This window comes from Cherax quadricarinatus, chromosome 7 (genome assembly GCF_038502225.1).
Source record: "Cherax quadricarinatus isolate ZL_2023a chromosome 7, ASM3850222v1, whole genome shotgun sequence".
In the NCBI taxonomy this organism is placed as follows: Eukaryota; Metazoa; Arthropoda; class Malacostraca; order Decapoda; family Parastacidae; genus Cherax; species Cherax quadricarinatus.
Window position 1 is genome coordinate 13437321 of NC_091298.1, and position 22500 is coordinate 13459820.

At 47.1% G+C, this 22500-nt stretch overlaps 1 protein-coding gene and 1 long non-coding RNA gene across 6 annotated transcripts in view; one reads left to right on the plus strand and one right to left on the minus strand.

Annotated features, from left to right (window-relative positions):
- Nucleotides 1-22500, plus strand: part of pros (homeobox protein prospero) — a 353602-nt gene that overhangs the window by 217407 nt on the left and 113695 nt on the right. The gene's annotated exons all lie outside the window — the stretch shown is intronic.
- Nucleotides 1-22500, minus strand: part of LOC138852340 (uncharacterized) — a 286701-nt gene that overhangs the window by 106257 nt on the left and 157944 nt on the right. The window contains exons 2-3 of the long non-coding RNA XR_011391670.1: nt 3545-3636; nt 3251-3300 (exon numbers count right to left, since the gene is read on the minus strand). This is a non-coding gene — a long non-coding RNA (uncharacterized lncRNA). The remainder of the gene's footprint in view (nt 1-3250; nt 3301-3544; nt 3637-22500) is intronic.

A 22500-nucleotide genomic window follows, 5' to 3' on the forward strand; every position in this document is an offset into this window, starting at 1 on the left:
AGGTAGATACTCGACAGCTGGATTATGCTACAAGAAAATTGTGAAAGTTATATTGGGAGAGTAAATGGCGTGAAGCAGATATCTTTGTGTTTATGTACAAAATGGAGAATAGAAACGACTCTCTGCAGACAAAACTGAAGATAGAGAAGCGTTGCAGAGGAAGTTTTTAGTGGGGCGACGTTTCGCTCTTGTGTTGAGCTTCATCAAGTTATAGCTTGATAATAGTTTTACCAGAGAGAGAGAGAAATGTAATCATATGAATAAGGTTGTTCAGCAACGCCTCTCTCTCTCTCTCTCTCTCTCTCTCTCTCTCTCTCTCTCTCTCTCTCTCTCTCTCTCTCTCTCTCTCTCTCTCTCTCTCTCTCTCTCTCTCTCTCTCTCTCTCTCTCTCTCTCTCTCTCTCTCTCTCTCTCTCTCTCTCTCTTCAACATGTACAGGTTGTTCGAAAAGTCTGGACTCACGACAAACCAAGGCACTTTTCTGTTGCCGGTTTGACACATTTCAGGATGTCCAAATGTTCAAATTCTCCCCATGTCCAAATATCCTAATTTTCCCCATTCCAAGTGTCCAATTTTTCCTCATGTACATTTTTTTCCCCATGTCCAAATTTTACTCCGTGTCCAAATTTTTCCTATGTCCAAATTTTCCGCGTGTCCAAATTTTTCCCATGTCCAAATTTTCAATGTTCAATTTTTGTCCCCACGTTCAAATTTTCCTCCCCATGTCCAGATTTTACCCATGGTCGAAGACTCCTGAAACTCTCTGTACAAAGAATCAGATGTGCTTGGTTCAGTAACGAGATACCAGCCGCGAGAAGAGGACGGAGGATCGAGCTTCCACCACTCTGAGCTGAATCCAATACTATTACTGTTAAGTTACATTAAAAAGCGACAAACCCGCTCGGGTCAAACATCCCGGGGGAACTAATTGAGAGTTAACAGAACCTCGTCTGGACCAGTAGGCCTACTGCAGTGCTCTTTCTTATGCTCTTAAGGCTTGTGTCTCCGTCCAGCAGGTGTTTTACCACTAGTATCTCCATCAAGCAGGTGTTTTACCACTCGTGTCTTGATGCAGATGTTTTGTGTAGTGCTTCCTCATCACGTTGGAGTCATGTGTAGCACACCAAAGCAAAGTGAATACACTCAAGGAATCAACCATAGGAAGTCAACCATAGGAAGTCAACCATAGGAAGTCAACCGTAGGAAGCCAACCATAGGAAGTCAGCCAAAGGGAATCAACCACAGGGGAATCACAGTGAACCTGTCATGGTGGTGGACACAGGTGTTTAGCATGTGTCTCCACCACACAAATAGTCACTGGAGATCCTCCCTCGTGATAATTAACTTTTCTCACGAGTAATATCGAGTTGTTTACCTTGTGAATCCTACCTGTCCTTCCTATTTCTGCTTTATTCTACTCCCTATCTTCTTCTCCCTTCTGCCCGTCTTTCCATTCGGCCTCATCACCCTTCTATCATCTTCCAACTTACTAGATTTCCATTCCTTCTTATTCCTCTTCCCTTCTCTCTTTCCCCCGTCCCAATTCTTTTTTATTCTACTCCTCCCTTCCTGCCTCTCATTTTTACGTCTGTCTGTAGCCCAGAGGCCAACGATTGTTTAGAGACTAAGAATAGTTTAGAGGCCAATAATTCTTCAGAGGCCAGCGATCGTCCAGTAGTCCACCATGGGTCAGAGGCCAGCGATTGTCCAGCAGTTCACGATCGTTCGGAGGCCAGCGATCGTCCAGTAGTTCACGATCGTTCAGAGGCCAGCGATCGTCCAGTAGTCCACGATCGTTTGGAGGCCAGCGATTGTCCAGCAGTTCACGATCGTTCAGAGGCCAGCGATCGTCCAGTAGTTCACGATCGTTCGGAGGCCAGCGATCGTCCAGTAGTTCACGATCGTTCAGAGGCCAGCGATCGTCCAGTAGTCCACTATCGTTTGGAGGCCAGCGATTGTCCAGCAGTTCACGATCGTTCAGAGGCCAGCGATCGTCCAGTAGTTCACGATCGTTCAGAGGCCAGCGATCGTCCAGTACCTCACGATCGTTCAGAGGCCAGCGATCGTCCAGTAGTTCACGATCGCTCAGAGGCCAGCGATCGTCCAGTACCTCACGATCGTTCAGAGGCCAGCGATCGTCCAACGGCTGAGGATCGCCCAGCGTCTAACTATTGACCGGAGGCCAACAGGCGTACAGGCGCCAGTGATCAGTTTCTAACGATCGCATAAAGGTTAACGATCGTCCAGAGGGCAATGGTCACAGGCAGCAGCAGGCGCAACAGCATGGGTAGCAGCAGAAGGGCAGAGGTAGCAGTACCTACAGCAAGGACAAGCAGCAGCAGCAGGAGGAGGAGGAGGGCCTGTTGTGGACCACTACTACACCCACACCTACATCCCCTAGCTTATTAAGGTGAACCTCCCCACCCCAGATAAGGGGGCTGACCCTTGAGCGACGCCAAGTAATGGTCGGCTGCCTCTCCACCCTCCCCTAACCCACCTTCTGCCGCCCACCATCCCATGGGTGGTGCCGGTGGGCGAGTGGTGAAGTGGGAAGGGATAGATGGAGCAAAGAAAATGCGATAACGAAAGTAATGAAGGACACGTACGATTGGAATATTTAAGTAAGAAAGTTGGTGGTACTGTGTGGTGACGCCTCCCAGCAACAACCACAGGTGACGTCAGCGGTGATGTAAACAGTTCGCAGGGTAATGTCCACGAAACTGTCATTTTGAATCATAAAGGCATCGTAAACGCACGCAACACGCAACACATGACGTGCCACACGTAACCTGTGTCAAGATATGCAGATAGGGTAACCCCTGTGTCCTGATATGTAGACTCGCACCTCCTGTTCAATGACACACTTTTTTTTTTTAATTGGTTAGGGGTGAAACTCCGTTCTTCATGATGAGAGTCACGACTCTCGCTGCTGGGCCAAGACAGGTGATGGTAAGAAAGTGTGTGAGAAACGTTGGAGGTTCGATTCTCAGACAAGGCAGTGCAAACCGCCTGGAGCCGGCCATGGTGGCGGGTGCCGTGTTTCAGTGTACACATAAATCGTTGTGTGTTAACAAAATATAAGAAACTCAGCGTCCAAGTTTATCACTCTAAAGAGGCTGTTTAACCTAGCCAGCAACAGCCGACATTAAGGGAAAGACAATTTTATTAAAAGCTAAACTACTACTACTACTACTACTACTACTACTACTGCTGCTGCTACCGCCACCACAAGTACTACTGTTACTACCTACCTGTATATACCCTGTGTCCCTGTACTGTTTATAGCGGTCTCACAAAGTTCCTGGAGAGAGAAACGTTGCCACAATAAAATGTCGTATTAGTTTCATTTGTGTCCTTTTACCTAACATATTGTCGGTAATATTACCAAACATTATTACAGGAAACTAAAATTGTGTACTTGTTACTGTACAAAGCAGTTTTACCAGGCGAGAAAATATATCACAAATAATGTAATTATTATTATAATCAAAAACATGCGCTAAACCACAAGGGCCATACAGCGCTGTACAAATAATGTTACTTACAGTCAAGGTCGTAGAATAATCGGTCTTATAGTGCAGATTCTCCCCGACTTACGTCCGAGTTCCGTTCCGATCAGCCGATCGGTCTGTCGGTTCTGGAAATGAACGGACGTGGGAATTATGTTAACATGACATATAGTCATATACCTGCACAACATTCTTTTTACCTAATAAATTTCTGTCATGATTATCTCTTTTTTTATCACTTTGCTCTATTATCTTAAGTGTTGTTACTCACAAACTGATGTTCTTTAGTTGTACGTATCATTATTTTTCTAATTTATAGTGCATTCTTTTCGGTCGTATGTTCGGATGGACGTAAGTCGCGTAGGTCGGAAATCGGGGAGGATCTGTGTTAACATTTCTTAGCGAAACTTCCTTCAAGACTTAATGCTGGAAGGGTTCTTGAGACGAGAAACTAGACCTACCCTCTTCTTCCTCGGATCAAACCATTCCCCATGTACTGTATAACGTTTATGAGTTTACACCTTTCCTATGAATATAATTCTTAATACTAAAGAAAATGCGATAAATGATAGGCTCGTATATCTTATTAAATGGAGAATAAACTCGAGATAAAAGTTATTTTTTTTAATTCTTTTTATTTCGAGCCTCAAAGACAGCATTCATTTTCATGTTGGCAGGTCCATGGTAGGCATCACCTTAATATCGGTTCAGGATGATAAAGTTTCGCTTTAAACTTCGTTTCAATGAAGATATGTCATCTGTAACGATTTCTGGAACTGTCTTGTAATTGCTGTCACTCAGCCATAGGTCGGCTTCCTTCGCCAAAGTTTTACGTAAGATTTATAAAGGAATAGTCAATATTATGTAGGTTTTGTATCGTATATCGTCAACATTTCTTCTCTTCATGGATCGTCTGTTGTTTTAAGAGAGACTAAACATTAATAAATTTCATTGTGGCAATTATGTTTATCTGGCATTGGCTTTGTTAGATTGGGTGAAAAGGCAATTTACTCTTTGACAGTCATTGGGACGAGCAGTTACAGCAGATACAAAGGCGCTTCGCTAACTACCTCCACCGGTTATTCTCTGAAAAAAAAATATGTAGGCCTCCGAGGCGCCTAGCAGCCAATCTCCGAGGTAAGTAACGTCCATGGCTCTGAAATAACGATTCTGATACAGTCGAGTACACCCCCTTACCTTCCCTTCCTCATGTTCTTGTAGTTCTTTAATTATCCTTACCGGCGTGTACGTTATAGACTGACGATGCCGTCATCGATCGTCAGTTTCGTGACACCTGACGGCCGCCATGCGCATCGCGCCCCGCTGCTCCCAACGGCTGTCGGTGGTTTAAATTTTTGAAAATGTTCTTTGAGACGGAGAGAGTGGCGGCTGCCAGGTGGGGCAGTGACGCGGGGAAGAGGTATACTGTATGGTGTTCCAACACCACTTTGGAACTGATGCTTTTGTGGTGACGGTTGGAGTGCCCCGCCATGCTTAATTTGCGAGGGTCGAGTCGACGAACGTTCTCAGGGGCATTCTTCTCATGCGTAACAACACACTTATGTACACTTCACGACATTTGTTACCAGTTTTATACTGTACTTTCGTTTAGAAATAAATATTATTATTCTACGTCCAGCCGGTAGTAGCATACTATTTACTTTTATTCTCATTGCCCAGTTGATCAAAACATTACCGGTATACAGTACCGACAAATAGATAAACAAGACACGCCCAACACTTCGGTATCTATATTTCCGAGAAATAAAGATAACCAGGGTGTTACACAGACGTCTTACTCATCATCATCTTGTCCAGTTGAGCTGAACACTAGAGCATGGGACAAGCCAGCTAGTATGACCATCTCACCGTCCGCACACAACTTGCTGATACATATATATTACCATATGCGAGTTTTTAATATAAATAATTATATATGCTCTTCATAAGACTAACTCGGCGGTAATGCCTCAAAATAGTCTCACCGTCAAATGTCTTTTACGTCAAGAGTGATAAACGATATATTTAGATAAATGACCAACACAACGTAAAATATGAAGAGTGTAATGACTGGCGACGACCGCTAATTGGCTCTCCTGCGGTCTCCTTAACAGCTCAAATTTTAACTCTGCTCTGGCTGAGCGGCGGTCACCTGCGCACGCAACACTGCGGAAAGTTTCGTTATATGATCTTGCGGCTACTCTGCGCGGGCGAGCGTAATGCTGGTGCTCGTCCCTAAATACGCAACTTCCACCTGTTAATAGATAGCGTAAAGCAAATTATTTACCTTAATGGATCGTATTTTTTTAATACGTGCCCGCGGAAGCACTTAACTCGTAGTGTTCAACTGGTCTTCCAAAGGGTTGGTTGGTAGCTGCAGACTTTCCTGCTATCAAGAGTCCATCAGGGCATCAGCTCACTCGCCCTTGAAGACAAAACTCGACCATAGAAGCAAGAATAGCCCCTTCCTCCCTGCCCTGGAAAATTAGACGAGTTATATTTTATGGCTCGACATTATTCTCTGCATGGCCCCCGGGCATCAGGATCGATTTGGTGACTGATTGACTGACTACGTATCTACACATCTGCCTGCCTTCCATGCTGTGTCGTCCAATCTTGACAACGCTCTCATGCACACTGTAGAATAACACATATGAGCTTTTGCAATTAACGCCACGTCACTGAAGTGTCTTTCTCCGCTGTCACGCTAAAGTAACATTGGGTGCTGACAAGCTGCGCACGCTTTAGTGTGTCATTGTGTCACGCGCGTGGCACCACTCGTCGCGTGTCATAGCACCGCTCTTCGCGTGTCATATCAGACGTACTTCTCCCTTTAACTGTATCATGTCACGCTCGCTCCAATCCTCGACGTAAACACGCGATGCTTATTCTTTTTACCCAAAGTAATATGTGATGATTCTTTTCGCTCGTGAATATATAATACTCACCTTCAGCGAGCATATCTATACTCACTTTCAGTCCTTAAGGGGCACGCAAGTACCCCTCTCTTCTAAAAAGAACATGTTAATTTTTCTACTATAATCTACCTTGTCCATATTTGCCATCACATTTGTTTTGTTTCATAAAGTGAAGCGAAGCTCAGACCTCTGCAACACAATTGTCCTCAAAGATTTGTTAAGTTATACCATGAATTTAGGAAAGATCCTGGACTTCACCTTACGAAACAGACAAAGCAAATGCGATAGTAATTATGGACAAGGTAAGTTATAGTGGAAAAATAAACCATGTTATTAGAAGACGGGGGAACTCACGTGCCTCTTAAGAGACACGTCACGCCCAATTTCAGCCTAGTAAGGCATTATTTTCCTCTCCTTCCCCTTCATATTGATTTATATTAACACCTCCTTTTCCTCTAAGCTGAGTCTACTGAGACCCCCCCTGAATAGATACGAGTCTACATCTTAGGCAAATACACGAGTGAGAATGAAAGATTTTGTGAATTACCTGACAAGGGTGAAGCAGTAGGCTTTCTGCAATGATCCTCTATCCTCATATTTCCATATTTCCATTAATAATTGTCCTCAACTATACATAAGTGTTTTTTTTCTTCCCAGCTTGTCGGTATTGCTATACATCTGACAGCTTAACATGTTCTGTGGTTAAGACTACTCCTGCAACTTCAGTATCTTAAGTGTTCGTTGTCTGGGCAAAGTAGAGGGTTTCTTAAGGCGATGCAAGTAAGGATGTGAGACGTGGAATGTACTGGCAGAATAAAGTAAATGGAAAGTCTCAATAGCAAAATATCAACATTACAGCACTAGGTGCACTTTACATTAACTATTTAAGGGCATAGTTCCTAGGTCTTGTGTTCACCCACATGTTTTTGCCCTACCGTTGGCAGGATGGATGTGATGCACAATAAAGCACCTGTTGCGGCGGCAAAGGCCTAAAAATCTGTATTTAGGAGAAAGTGTTTACTTGAAAGTGTGATCCCTAAAACTCTCTGAATCTGTGAACATAGATCCACTTATCAAAGGAGGCAACAGAGCGTTCAAAAGACAATTACTGCAGTAAACTCGGTGCTGAGAATTTACCTTAATCATTATTTAGGGATTAAAGTATTCTTTATTCTTGACCTTTGGGATGATGAGAATCTGCGGGCAGTATTACGATCTAAGTCCACTATGAGGGATGAGAAACAGCAAGGGCACCAGGACCGTGCCTTGGAGGTACTGAATTTTGCTTCGTTAAGGCTATATTTTGCATTTACTTCTTTTTATTAGGTAAATGGACAAAGATGCAACTAATGTGACATTTTAGTGTCCACTCAACTAACATTTTGTCGGCAATTCTAACTTTACTTTTTGCGTGTGTGTGTGTGTGTGTGTGTGTGTGTGTGTGTGTGTGTGTGTGTGTGTGTGTGTGTGTGTGTGTGTGTGTGTGTGTGTGTGTGTGACACGTAACATTTTAATATTAAGATACGCTTTTAACCCAATTAACCAAACCAACAAACTAGATTGCCATTATCTTAAATGAGAGACATCGTATATAGTACACAATAACCTAATCGGACAAGTGATAATTTTCCAAAGAAACACTTTAAACACTGAAGACCTTCACTATACATCGTTTCTCCCCCTCCCCCTCCCCCTCCCCCTCCCCCTCACGGTTGGACCTGATGTAGTGCCTGAAGAAGTCCGGCTCTTATAACTAATACAACTCGGACACTCTTAGAAAATCATGACAAAATATTGAGAGGGATTTTAATAATTGTCAAATGTTATCTTAAAGTTATTAGCTTATAAAATAAGATCAAGAGATATAACATCATATGGGATCACCTCAGCTTGAGGGATCACTCAAGCTTGAGGGATCATCCCAGCCTTAGGGAATACCGCAGCTTGAGGGATCACCCCAGCTTGGGGGATCGCCCCAGCTTAAGGGATCGCTCCGGCTTGATGGATCGCCACAACTTCAGAGATCGCCCCAGCTTGAGGGGTCACCCCAGCGTGAGGGATCACCCCCAGCATGAGGGATCACACCAGCTTGAGGGATCATCCCAGCTTTAGAGATCACCCTAGCTTGAGGGATCACCCCTAGCTTGAGGGATCACACCAGCTTGAGGGATCATTCCAGCTTGAGAGATCACCCTGGCTTGAGGGATCATCCCAGCTTTAGAGATCACCCTAGCTTGAGGGATCACCCCAGCTTGAGGAATCACATTAGCTTGAGGGATCACCCCAGCTTAAGGGATCACACCAGCTTGAGGGATCACCCCAGCTTAAGGGATCACACCAGCTTGAGGGATCACCCTAGCTTGAGAGATCACCCTAGCTTGAGGGATCACCCTAGCTTGATGGATCACCCTAGCTTGATGGATCACCCCAGCTTGATGGATCACCCCAGCTTGAGGGATCACCCTAGCTTGAGGGATCACCCTAGCTTGAGGGATCACCCTAGCTTGAGGGATCACCCCAGCTTGAGGGATCACACCAGCTTGAGGGATCACACCAGCTTGAGGGATCACCCCAGCTTGAGGGATCACACCAGCTTGAGGGATCACACCAGCTTGAGGGATCACACCAGCTTGAGGGATCACCCCAGCTTGAGGGATCACCCCAGCTTGAGGGATCACCCCAGCTTGAGGGATCACCCTAGCTTAAGGGATCACCCCAGCTTGAGGGATCACCCCAGCTTGAGGGATCACACCAGCTTTAGGGATCACCCTAGCTTGAGGGATCACCCTAGCTTGAGGGATCACCCTAGCTTGAGGGATCACCCCAGCTTGAGGGATCACCCCAGCTTGAGGGATCACCCTAGCTTGAGGGATCACCCTAGCTTGAGGGATCACCCTAGCTTGAGGGATCACCCCAGCTTGAGGGATCACACCAGCTTGAGGGATCACACCAGCTTGAGGGATCACCCCAGCTTGAAAGATCACACCAGCTTGAGGGATCACCCCAGCTTGAGGGATCACACCAGCTTGAGGGATCACCCTAGCTTGAGGGATCACCCTAGCTTGAGGGATCACCCCAGCTTGAGGGATCACCCCAGCTTGAGGGATCACCCCAGCTTGAGGGATCACCCCAGCTTGAGGGATCACCCCAGCTTGAGGGATCACCCCAGCTTGAGGGATCACCCTAGCTTTAGGGATCACCCTAGCTTGAGGGATCACCCCAGCTTGAGGGATCATTCCAGCTTGAGGGATCACCCTAGCTTGAGGGATCACCCTAGCTTGAGGGATCACCCCAGCTTGAGGGATCATTCCAGCTTGAGGGATCACCCTAGCTTGAGGGATCACCCCAGCTTGAGGGATCACCCCAGCTTGAGGGATCACCCTAGCTTTAGGGATCACCCTAGCTTGAGGGATCACCCCAGCTTGAGGGATCATTCCAGCTTGAGGGATCACCCTAGCTTGAGGGATCACCCCAGCTTGAGGGATCATTCCAGCTTGAGGGATCACCCTAGCTTGAGGGATCACCCCAGCTTGAGGGATCACCCCAGCTTGAGGGATCACCCCAGCTTGAGGGATCACCCCAGCTTGAGGGATCACCCCAGCTTGAGGGATCACCCTAGCTTTAGGGATCACCCTAGCTTTAGGGATCACCCTAGCTTGAGGGATCACCCTAGCTTGAGGGATCATTCCAGCTTGAGGGATCACCCTAGCTTGAGGGATCACCCCAGCTTGAGGGATCATTCCAGCTTGAGGGATCACCCTAGCTTGAGGGATCACCCTAGCTTTAGGGATCACCCTAGCTTGAGGGATCACCCTAGCTTGAGGGATCACCCTAGCTTTAGGGATCACCCTAGCTTGAGGGATCACCCTAGCTTTAGGGATCACCCTAGCTTGAGGGATCACCCCAGCTTGAGGGATCATTCCAGCTTGAGGGATCACCCTAGCTTGAGGGATCACCCAGGTCCCCAGGAAGCAACAGAGAAACCCCTTATCGCGTAAGGTTTCTTCTCATTAGCCTAGTCTCGCCTCTCCCTCTCCTTCCCCTTCCTTTCCTCTCTTCCCCTTCCCTCTCCCTCCCCTCTGGTCCTTCCCTGCCTCCCACCAGCTGTATCTCAAGCATATCCGGGTAAAGCACAGGTATATCCAACTGCATCATATTTTCAGGTATATCGCAAGTATAACACAGGTACAGAGATTACCCAGCTGTGTCAGCAAGTATATCCAGCAACCTCATCCAGTGTATCCAGGTATACGATACAGTAATTAAGATACAGTTATATATATAACTATCTTAATTACATCCAAGTATATAGCAAATACACTGTATACACTCTACTACAATAGCGTACATTCAGGTATGATTTATATATGCCTGCAAGCTATGTAGTTATTTATAATATTAAATATTCTTTTGGTGTGTGTGTGTTAGTGTGTGTGTGTGTGTGTGTGTGTGTGTGTGTGTGTGTGTGTGTGTGTGTGTGTGTGTGTGTGTGTGTGTGTGTGTGTGTGTGTGTGTAGGTGCCGTCATAACTGGGTATGCGCGGATACTGGCTCCAATTGCTTGGATCATAAGCCCTTCGTCAATATCAAAGCCCCCCCTCCCATCTTGAGGGAATGGGAGGGAGGGGGAAGGCAGAAAGTTTGTACATGTTTGCTTAATCTATATCCACAAATATCTTCAACATCCTTACCATGTCTCCTCTCGTCCAGTGATGCAAGGTTCAGTTTTCCCTAAGCCATCGTCATAACTCATTTTCCACTCCCGGCGTCACTCTGGAGACGAAGTTTCGGGTTTGTATACTGTGCCGCCAGCACTTCCTCTGCTTCCTTCCCCACTTCTCTGCAGACATCAAGTTTGCTGGTTCTCTGACAACACTGGACGCCGGGAGTGTAGACACGATAACACTGGACGCCGGGAGTGTAGACACGATGACAACACTGGACGCCGGGAGTATAAACACGATAACACTGGACGCCGGGAGTGTAGACACGATGACAACACTGGACGCCGGGAGTGTAGACACGATGACAACACTGGACGCCGGGAGTGTAGACACCATGACAACACTGGACGCCGGGAGTGTAGACACCATGACAACACTGGACGCCGGGAGTGTAGACACGATGACAACACTGGACGCCGGGAGTGTAAACACGATGACAACACTGGACGCCGGGAGTGTAGACACGATGACAACACTGGACGCCGGGAGTGTAGACACGATGACAGCACTGGACGCCGGGAGTGTAGACACGATGACAACACAGGGCGCCGGGAGTGTAGACACGATGACAACACTGGACGCCGGGAGTGTAGACACGATGACAACACTGGACGCCGGGAGTATAGACACGATGGACGCCGGGAGTGTACGCCGGGACACGATGATAACACTAGACGCCGGGAGTGTAGACACGATGACAACACGGGACGCCGGGAGTGTAGACACGATGACAACACGGGACGCCAGGAGTGTAGACACGATGACAACACAGGACGCCGGTAGTGTAGACACGATGACAACACTGGACGCCGGGAGTGTAGACACGATGACAACACTGGACGCCGGGAGTGTAGACACGATGACAACACTGGACGCCGGGAGTGTAGACACGATGACAACACTGGACGCCGGGAGTGTAGACACGATGACAACACTGGACGCCGGGAGTGTAGACACGATGACAACACGGGACTCCGGGAGTGTAGACACGATGACAACACGGGACGCCAGGAGTGTAGACACGATGACAACACTGGACGCCAGGAGTGTAGACACGATGACAACACTGGACGCCGGGAGTGTAGACACGATAACACTGGACGCCGGGAGTGTAGACACGATGACAACACTGGACGCCGGGAGTGTAGACACGATGACAACACTGGACGCCGGGAGTGTAGACACGATGACAACACTGGACGCCAGGCGTGTAGACACGATGACAACACTGGACGCCGGGAGTGTAGACACGATGACAAGACTGGACGCCGGGAGTGTAGACACGATGACAACGCCGGGAGTGTAGACACGATGGACGCCGGGAGTGTAGACACGATGACAACACACGCCAGGAGTGGACGCCGGGAGTGTAGACACGATGACAACACTGGACGCCGGGAGTGTAGACACGATGACAACACTGGACGCCGGGAGTGTAGACACGATGACAACACTGGACGCCGGGAGTGTAGACACGATGACAACACTGGACGCCGGGAGTGTAGACACGATGACAACACTGGACGCCGGGAGTGTAGACACGATGACAACACTGGACGCCGGGAGTGTAGACACGATGACAACACTGGACGCCGAGAGTGTAGACACGATGACAACACTGGACGCCGAGAGTGTAGACACGATGACAACACTGGACGCCGGGAGTGTAGACACGATGACAACACTGGACGCCGGGAGTGTAGACACGATGACAACACTGGACGCCGGGAGTGTAGACACGATGACAACACTGGACGCCGAGAGTGTAGACACCATGACAACACTGGACGCCGGGAGTGTAGACACGATGACAACACTGGACGCCGGGAGTGTAGACACGATGACAACACTGGACGCCGAGAGTGTAGACACGATGACAACACTGGACGCCGAGAGTGTAGACACGATGACAACACTGGACGCCGGGAGTGTAGACACGATGACAACACTGGACGCCGAGAGTGTAGACACGATGACAACACTGGACGCCGAGAGTGTAGACACGATGACAACACTGGACGCCGAGAGTGTAGACACGATGACAACACTGGACGCCGGGAGTATAGACACGATGACAACACTGGACGCCGGGAGTGTAGACACGATGACAACACTGGACGCCGAGAGTGTAGACACGATGACAACACTGGACGCCGAGAGTGTAGACACGATGACAACACTGGACGCCGAGAGTGTAGACACGATGACAACACTGGACGCCGAGAGTGTAGACACGATGACAACACTGGACGCCGAGAGTGTAGACACGATGACAACACTGGACGCCGAGAGTGTAGACACGATGACAACACTGGACGCCGAGAGTGTAGACACCATGACAACACTGGACGCCGGGAGTGTAGACACGATGACAAACTGGACGCCGGGAGTGTAGACACGATGACAACACTGGACGCCGGGAGTGTAGACACGATGACAACACTGGACGCCGAGAGTGTAGACACGATGACAACACTGGACGCTAGGAGTGTAGACACGATGACAACACTGGACGCCGGGAGTGTAGACACGATGACAACACTGGACGCCAGGAGTGTAGACACGATGACAACACTGGACGCCGAGAGTGTAGACACGATGACAACATTGGACGCCGAGAGTGTAGACACGATGATAACACTGGACGCCGAGAGTGTAGACACGATGACAACACTGGACGCCGAGAGTGTAGACACCATGACAACACTGGACGCCGAGAGTGTAGACACGATGACAAACTGGACGCCGGGAGTGTAGACACGATGACAAACTGGACGCCGGGAGTGTAGACACGATGACAACACTGGACGCCGGGAGTGTAGACACGATGACAACACTGGACGCCGAGAGTGTAGACACGATGACAACACTGGACGCCAGGAGTGTAGACACGATGACAACACTGGACGCCGGGAGTGTGGACACGATGACAACACTGGACGCCAGAGTGTGTAGACACACGATGACAACACTGGACGCCAGGAGTGTAGACACGATGTAGCCAGGAGTGTAGACACGATGACACTGGACGCCGACTGACAACACTGGACGCCGAGAGTGTAGACACGATGACAACACTGGACGCCGGGAGTGTAGACACGATGACAACACTGGACGCCGGGAGTGTAGACACGATGACAACACTGGACGCCAGGAGTGTAGACACGATGACAACACTGGACGCCGAGAGTGTAGACACGATGACAACACTGGACGCCAGGAGTGTAGACACGATGACAACACTGGACGCCGGGAGTGTAGACACCATGACAACACTGGACGCCGAGAGTGTAGACACGATGACAACACTGGACGCCGAGAGTGTAGACACGATGACAACACTGGACGCCAGGAGTGTAGACACGATGACAACACTGGACGCCGGGAGTGTAGACACGATGACAACACTGGACGCCGGGAGTGTAGACACCATAACAACACTGGACGCCGGGAGTGTAGACACGATGACAACACTGGACGCCGGGAGTGTAGACACGATGACAACACTGGACGCCGGGAGTGTAGACACGATGACAACACTGGACGCCGGGAGTGTAGACACCATGGATCTACCTTCATGAAAACCCACCAGCCAGCTATTGACAGAATATTGTTCCCTCGATATAATATAAACGTGTAAATAAATTCACCCCGTCACTGCACGCGCGGGTTGCTCTCTCTCTCTCTGTCTCTCTCTCTCTCTCTCTCTCTCTCTCTCTCTATGTAAAACAATCGTAGGCAGGCGATCTTAACAATGCAAGACAAGATTTGCACCCTCTGTGGCTTGTCTTGCACACACACACACACACACACATATATATATATATATATATATATATATATATATATATATATATATATATATATATATATATATATATGAGAGAGAGAGAGAGAGAAAAGAAAATGTTGTGCCTAATAGATAAAATTGGTGAACTAGCAAGAAGTCATGCTCGAGCCCCTACTACCTCGCGAAACATCATTAAGACTCTGCTTCCAACTCGTCCCGAGACGTACCCTGCACCACCTCCTGTCCACCCTAGATTTGTACACCCCTTTTCATCATCCCGTCCTTCTCCACTCTTTCTAAATGATCAAACCATCTAGGCTCCTCCTCCACTCGCTGATCTGTATACCTTTCGTATTGCAACAGCACATTGCAATGTCTTCATTCCTTATTCTCCGCATAATGTTGACACCCTGCAGTGTTCTCCGACGCATTTCCACTACCCTCAATCTCCTTCCTGCAACATATCCCAACATAGTTTGTGAGTTCCCCAGCTGGTGTCCCTCTCACTATTTACACGAGTTTCACTATCTCACTACAGATCACATGTCCACCACTTACGTCCATGCAATAATATTTCACAATATTGAGAAAGTAACAAATGTGTGTAGGGTGTTGATTTGTTCATCCCAGCTGAAGAGTAATGATACTGGTTACTCGTGTGTAAATGTGTGTGTGTGTGTGTGTGTGTGTGTGTGTGTGTGTGTGTGTGTGTGTGTGTGTGTGTGTGTGTGTGTGTGTGTGTTGTTTTTGTTGATTTTTAAGTCTTTTATTTAAATGATACTTAGAACATAAGCTTACATGTTTATGAGTACAGGAATTTACATGCATTTAGATTTACAAAGTTTGGAGAAACACTAATTTAAATTGTGGAGCTCCTCGACTTCCTCGGACGCCGGTCGGAAACCCAAGATGTTCCCTCTCTGGATCACCACACTGGGGTGCTGGAAAAGAAAGGTGGCTGTCATCTTATCTCTGGTGGTTTCGATGACCTTGGAACCCAGCTCCTCGAGGAAATCCATGCCATGTGTTCCTCAGGAGCCAAGGGTTTCTGATCCTATACAGAGGAAGTTGTACAGGTTTGCCAAATCCCTATACTTGTTGAGCTTATGATCTTCCCCGTGGTCAGCAACACCACCCTGCTGTCCAACACTATAAAGGATGTAGGTGTCGACCAGGATAGATGTACCAATATAGTCCCACACCAGTAGTCTTCCATTCTTCCAGGGATATAATGTGATCCCGTCAGAGGAGTGGACAGATACATCCCGGGTGCTGGGTGGTAAAGATCATGTTTTTTTTTCTGGGCTGGGCAGAAGGCTGTAGCCAGGCTTCTCTTGATCTCGTTGGCTTTATTGAGTCTAACATGCCAACCTTTGGAACTCGAACAGTTTAGATCATGCAAACCATACTGGTCGACTATTGCTAGTCCGCAAATACACTTGTACTCGGTATGAGTAGGGGCAGCAAGTCAGAGATCCACTGCAATAAGACGTGTGCCAGTCGCAGCGATGACTACTGTTAAGAGAAAGTCCCTCGAGTTATGCGCGCTCACTGCTAAAAGGTGAGCTCTCTCATTAACAGAGCCTGCACCTGCTAGCATAGCTAGCAGGTATTTTTCGTGATGGGACAGTCCCAACTGGGTTGTTATGAGCTGATGTTTCAGCTTGTCTCGTCGTCTGTGTTGATAGGGTCATTCATTCCTGCCCTGTTGTGCGTACTTCCTGGTACAAATTTCCTTCACCAGTTCGTTGGATCCATTGGACGAGGGTAAGAAGGCTGGTAGAGCAATCCGAGAGGCTGTGTCTATGCCAGTCCCCTTATTCTGAGTGGAAGTGCGCATTGCCTCCTTTGTCAACCCCATTCCGGGGTCGACAAAGGACGGAGAGCATTTTAAAAAGTTACCTAAGAGACGGATAGAGGTCAGTGTTTTTTTATCTCATCGATAGCATTAAACCCAAGGGGATACTAAAGAGAGTGCATTTAGTGGGATCAGTGACTGACTCCTTGCAAGGCGGCTGTGACTTGTTCGATGGTGTGTTGTTTGGTGAACAGCAGTTCGCATGTCGATGGGTTTTGGGAGATGCCTATATTCTCTCCTTGCTCTTTGATGATTTCTGATGTCTTCTAGGAGTTCTGTGATACCCTTAAGTGCACCTTCATCCAAGAATCAGATATTGAGCTAGCTGGTCAGGTCCTCCTTCCTCGTTGTCTCCTGTGGATTTCCCTCTTTTACTGATGTGTGTTCATTCTACTTTGTTGTACCAACATATATCCTGTATATCCTGACGTTCACTAGAGCATAATCTCATAATTTAACTCATTTAAACTTGCTAGATACAGCAGCTGCTAGGGTAGTGTTAGATGCAGTGGTTACGTACCAACTTCCTAAACTGTTAGGCTGAAGGTACGCGATGGCTGCTCAGACTTTTCACAAATAAATACAATGAATTTAAGAAAAGTAACCTATGACTGAGCCATACACACACACACACACACACACACACACACACACACACACACTTCGACTATCACTAGAGAATGGTGAAATGGTACATCAGAAGAGTTGTGATAGTAAAGGGTGCATGAGCAGAGATATGGATGGCAAAGGGTGAATAGTAAGGAATGGTGATGATATAAAGGTACACGAGACGAGATGGGATGATGTGAGCGAAGGATGCAAGAGAAGAAATGGTAAAAATGCACCGGGAAGGTTGAGACTCTATGGGGATGGGATGGAAGGTTGATCCATCCATTCCCTCCACCCATCCACTTTCTCTCATGATGGGCAGGTCGGCGGGGCATTGATAGGTTATCCTTCATCGTCTTCAATTAATCAACCTGATGGACCGTGTATGAAAACAAGACATTGACCAGTGTGTATCCCTTGCTTAAGGGCGAATCTATCTCTCCAGCAGCGAGCAGGAAGACGCTCCTGGGACTATGTTTTCTGCGCCAGGACGACACAAGGGTGATAACTGTGGGAGTCTTTAGCACGCGACCCGCCCATGAGGACACGTGTATAAACATCTGCCTTTTGGGTGGTGGTGGGTGGTGGATGGTTGTGGGTGGTGGTCGTCGTGGTTGGTAGTGGTGGTGGTTGTGGTTGGTGTTGATGCTGGTGTTCTTGCTACTGAGGATATGCCTGCTGATTCTGACAACGTCTGTTTGCAATACTGTCATGATATCCCCGAGGGAGAAAAGATTTGTGATAATGTACTGGGGAAGCACCTCACAAAATCTCTGATACGTGTACACTACCTGAAGCTTATCTGGAATCACTTCCAGAGGTCACCGCACCCGCGGCCCGGTCCCATAACAGGCCCCCTGGTTGCTCGCCTAATCGATCAAGCTGTTAGTGCCTGTTGCTCAGAGTCCAACGTTTGCACCACAACCCAGCTGATCAGGTACAGCTTTGAGGAATCTGTCGATTTCCCTCTTGAAGAGAGCTAGGGGATTTGTTAGAAATCCCCTTTAGGCATGAAAGGAGAGCGTTGAAGAGTCGTGGTCCCTCAACATTTATTGAGTTTTCTCTCAGTGTACTCATCTCTTCGCGGCTTTTCATTGGAGGTGTCCTACACCGTCTGATATGCCTCTTGTGTTTATTAATAGTAATTTCAGTGTGTAGGTTTGGGACCAATGTCTCCTGTATCTTGCAGGGGTAGATTATGCTGCATCTTTTTCGCCTACGTTGTAAGGAGTACAGTTCTAGAGACTTCAAGCGCTCCCAGTAATTTAAGTACTTGACTGAGTTTACACGAGTCGTGAAGGTTCTATCTACATTTTCCAACTGAGCAATTTTGCTTGTCTTGAAGGAGGCCGTTGGTACACAGATTATTTTAAAAGATATAGACAAGTGTACCTAGAGGAATTTATGTTATTTAGTAGATACAAGATTACGTTACACATACACATACACACACACACACACACACACACACACACACACACACACACACACACACACACACACACACACAGTGATTTTTCGAGCACTTTCATGATATGAGAAATCACGAAAGCGCTTGAAGATCACTATTTTTGCATAGTGGTTGTTCTCCATATTGTGATATCACCTGTTTACTGTGATATTACTGCGATATTTTATATATATATATATATATATATATATATATATATATATATATATATATATATATATATATATATATATATATATATATATATATATATATATAAACACAGACACACACACAGGAGATTGAGAGATAAGACGGGCATCTATTTAAAAGCTCAGTTGGGACATAATATATTCAAGGAACCGATGGGTCGGAACACTTGTGTGTTAGTCCTGCTGTCGGCCCGTTTGATGAGTGACAGACACCTGCTGAGGAGAAGGGGAGAGAGGGTGAAACAGAGAGAAAGAGACAGAAAGAGAGAGAGAGAGAGAGAGAGAGAGAGAGAGAGAGAGAGAGAGAGAGAGAGAGAGAGAGAGAGAGAGAATATGTAAGGAACTTTGGTGCCGAATAAGAGACCACAGCTGTAAGGAGACTCGGTTAACTGGAGGAACGGAGATTAAGAGGAGATATTTCTACAAAAAAAAATCTAGAGGTATTTTCAGTGTCCAGAAGGGTTGGGAACAGATAGATACTAAACAGTAAAATGAACCAAATATATATAATGAAAAACGTCTTGAGTGTGAGGGTAGTAAGTGGAATGTCGTAGGGGAGGAAATAGTGGAGGCAAACTCCATACTGGCAATCATGTATAAATACAACAGAAACCATGAGATTGGTCAACATCTCGCTGCTCGACTGATGGTTAAGAGGCGGAGCCCAGCACGTGAAGAACCTTGAACCCAGCAAACACAAACATGGAAATTCAACTAGGTGAACACACACACACACACACACACACACACAAACATTCCCTGCACTGTCTGTTCCTTCCCTTCTCTCACCATTCTTTCCACCTTTCAGACCTACCCTCCTCTCTGTCCCCCTCTCTTCCTTCCTCTTCATCCCCCCCCCCATCTCTTCTCCTTCCCTCACCAATCATATCCCCCATCTCTCTCTTGCAAAATGTTCGTTTCCTCCCCCCTCCCCTCAAGCAATCTTAATCCTGACTACCAGAAGTAAAGATGGGAATAACTGGAGCGTTCGCCTCATCCCTTTTCTGGAAGCAAGATGTAAAAATAATTAATACTCACAGAAATTTCACTACATTCCATCCTCACTCACTGGAAGGCGCCTGAGTTTCCCTGTCTCTTAATATCATGCTTATTTTTTCCCTATAATCTACTTTGTCTATAATTACTATCACATTTACTTTGTCTGTTTTCGTAAGGTAAAGTTGCAGAGGTCTGAGTAAAGCTCAGACCTCTGCAACACAATTGTCCTCAAAGATTTGTTAAGTTATACCATGAATTTAGGAAAGATCCTGGACTTCGCATTACGAAACAGACAAAGCAAATGCGATAGTAATTATGGACAAGGTAAGTTATAGTGGAAAAATGAACATATTATTAGAAGACAGGGGAACTTACGTGCCCCTTAAGTTAAACACGAGAAGTACAGTAGCTCCTCCTCTTCCCCTTTCCTACTTCCTTCTCTGGGAGATAAACGAGAAGGGTTGGGAGTAAAGGAAGGACAGATAACTGTCATGTAGTCACTAGTGAGATGAATACTCTGTGGCAAAATTACTGGATGACCTCTGACGAGGGAAAATTGAGGAGCAAAATTAACAGTAATGGACAGTCACAGGAGGTACGCCCGTCAAGGGGGCAGTCACAGGAGGTACGCCCGTCAAGGGGGCAGTCACAGGAGGTACGCCCGTCAAGGGGGCAGTCACAGGAGGTACGCCCGTCAAGGGGGCAGTCACAGGAGGTACACCCGTCAAGGGGGCAGTCACAGGAGGTACACCCGTCAAGGGGGCAGTCACAGGAGGTACACCCGTCAAGGGGGCAGTCACAGGAGGTACACCCGTCAAGGGGGCAGTCACAGGAGGTACACCCGTCAAGGGGGCAGTCACAGGAGGTACACCCGTCAAGGGGGCAGTCACAGGAGGTACACCTGTCAAGGGGGAAGTCACAGGAGGTACACCCGTCAAGGGGGCAGTCACAGGAGGTACACCAGTCAAGGTGGCAGTCACAGGAGGTACACCCGTCAAGGGGGCAGTCACAGGAGGTACACCCGTCAAGGGGGCAGTCACAGGAGGTACACCCGTCAAGGGGGCAGTCACAGGAGGTACACCCGTCAAGGGGGCAGTCACAGGAGGTACACCCGTCAAGGATGACACCTGTTAAAGGCTTACCATTCAAAGAATTTGAACGGCCCCTTCCTTAAACATGCAAAGGCAACAGCTCAGTAAAAAACTCCTGGTTCAAGTGTTAGTAGTAACATTCGTGTATGACAAGTTATACACAGTGATGGGTGTAAGTATGAGTCTACTGGCTGGGTTGCATCTGCTCTTGCTGCCACCTCCCAAGATCAGAATTATAGTAAGCATAATGAGATTTTGTGTTGATTCTTCTTGCCTTTCATTCTACAGACGCTATGTGACCCCTACGGGATTAACGCTACAGCCATGAAGGAAATAATAAGTCCCCACCATGGAGACCTATTATTTCCATGAACACCATCCCTTGGCAACAACTCTGTCTATCCCTTGCCCCTTCAATACACCTCCATCTTTCTCAATCTACTTGACCTAACTCATGTCGTGGCCTAACACCCACAAAGGCAACTTCTTCCTCCCCTCCCTGCTGTCTCCACGCCCACACCCCCTTAACCGTTCCCCCTTCCCAGAAATATATTTTCTCTTCCCACCCCTGTTGCACCTCTCATCCCCATTACTAGTGACACCTCCTTACCTAAGAAGACAGACACCCTTTCAACCTGGTCATTCCATCTCTTTCCCCTTTATCTCTCTACAAAATTCCTGTATTTCTTTTCCTGATCGTGTCTATAAGTTTTTTATAGACACAATCAGGACACACCATAGGCTTCTCTTCTGCCTCTGTGATACTGATTATGGGTGGAAACAAATGGTGCAAAGGCGATTAGCGATGAATACTACACCATTGCAAAGATGTATTTTAATGAGTTCCTCTTTTGCAACTGTGTGTGGGTTTTTTTCCTACCAGCGTCTTCATGTACCAGTTTCTGTGAATCACGTGTAATGAAAAAGACCCCCATTTGAAATAAGTACTCCGCTTTGACTTTACTGGGTTCACCTAGGTCATTTTTGTTTGTGTAAAACAACTGTAAAAAATCTAAGGTTGTGTAATGTACCTTCATACAATTAACCTGCGAGTACACACACACAAACTCATACCATTCTTCAACCTTCATCTAGAAATGCCAAACACGAGTCTTACTGTAGATCAGTATCAATGTACAGTAACGAAAAGTAAATACTCTTCGTTACTGTAAATACTTTTCGTTGCTAGATAACTAAATTCCCATCATCACCAAGTTCCCCCCCTTCCCTTCGTCATGTTCCCGTGAAAGCTCGTAAGTCTTCCTGTCTACCAGTTTGCCTACGACTGATAAGCTGCTGCTGCTGCTGCCCTGACGACTACTGTGACCTTGAAGCCAAGGCT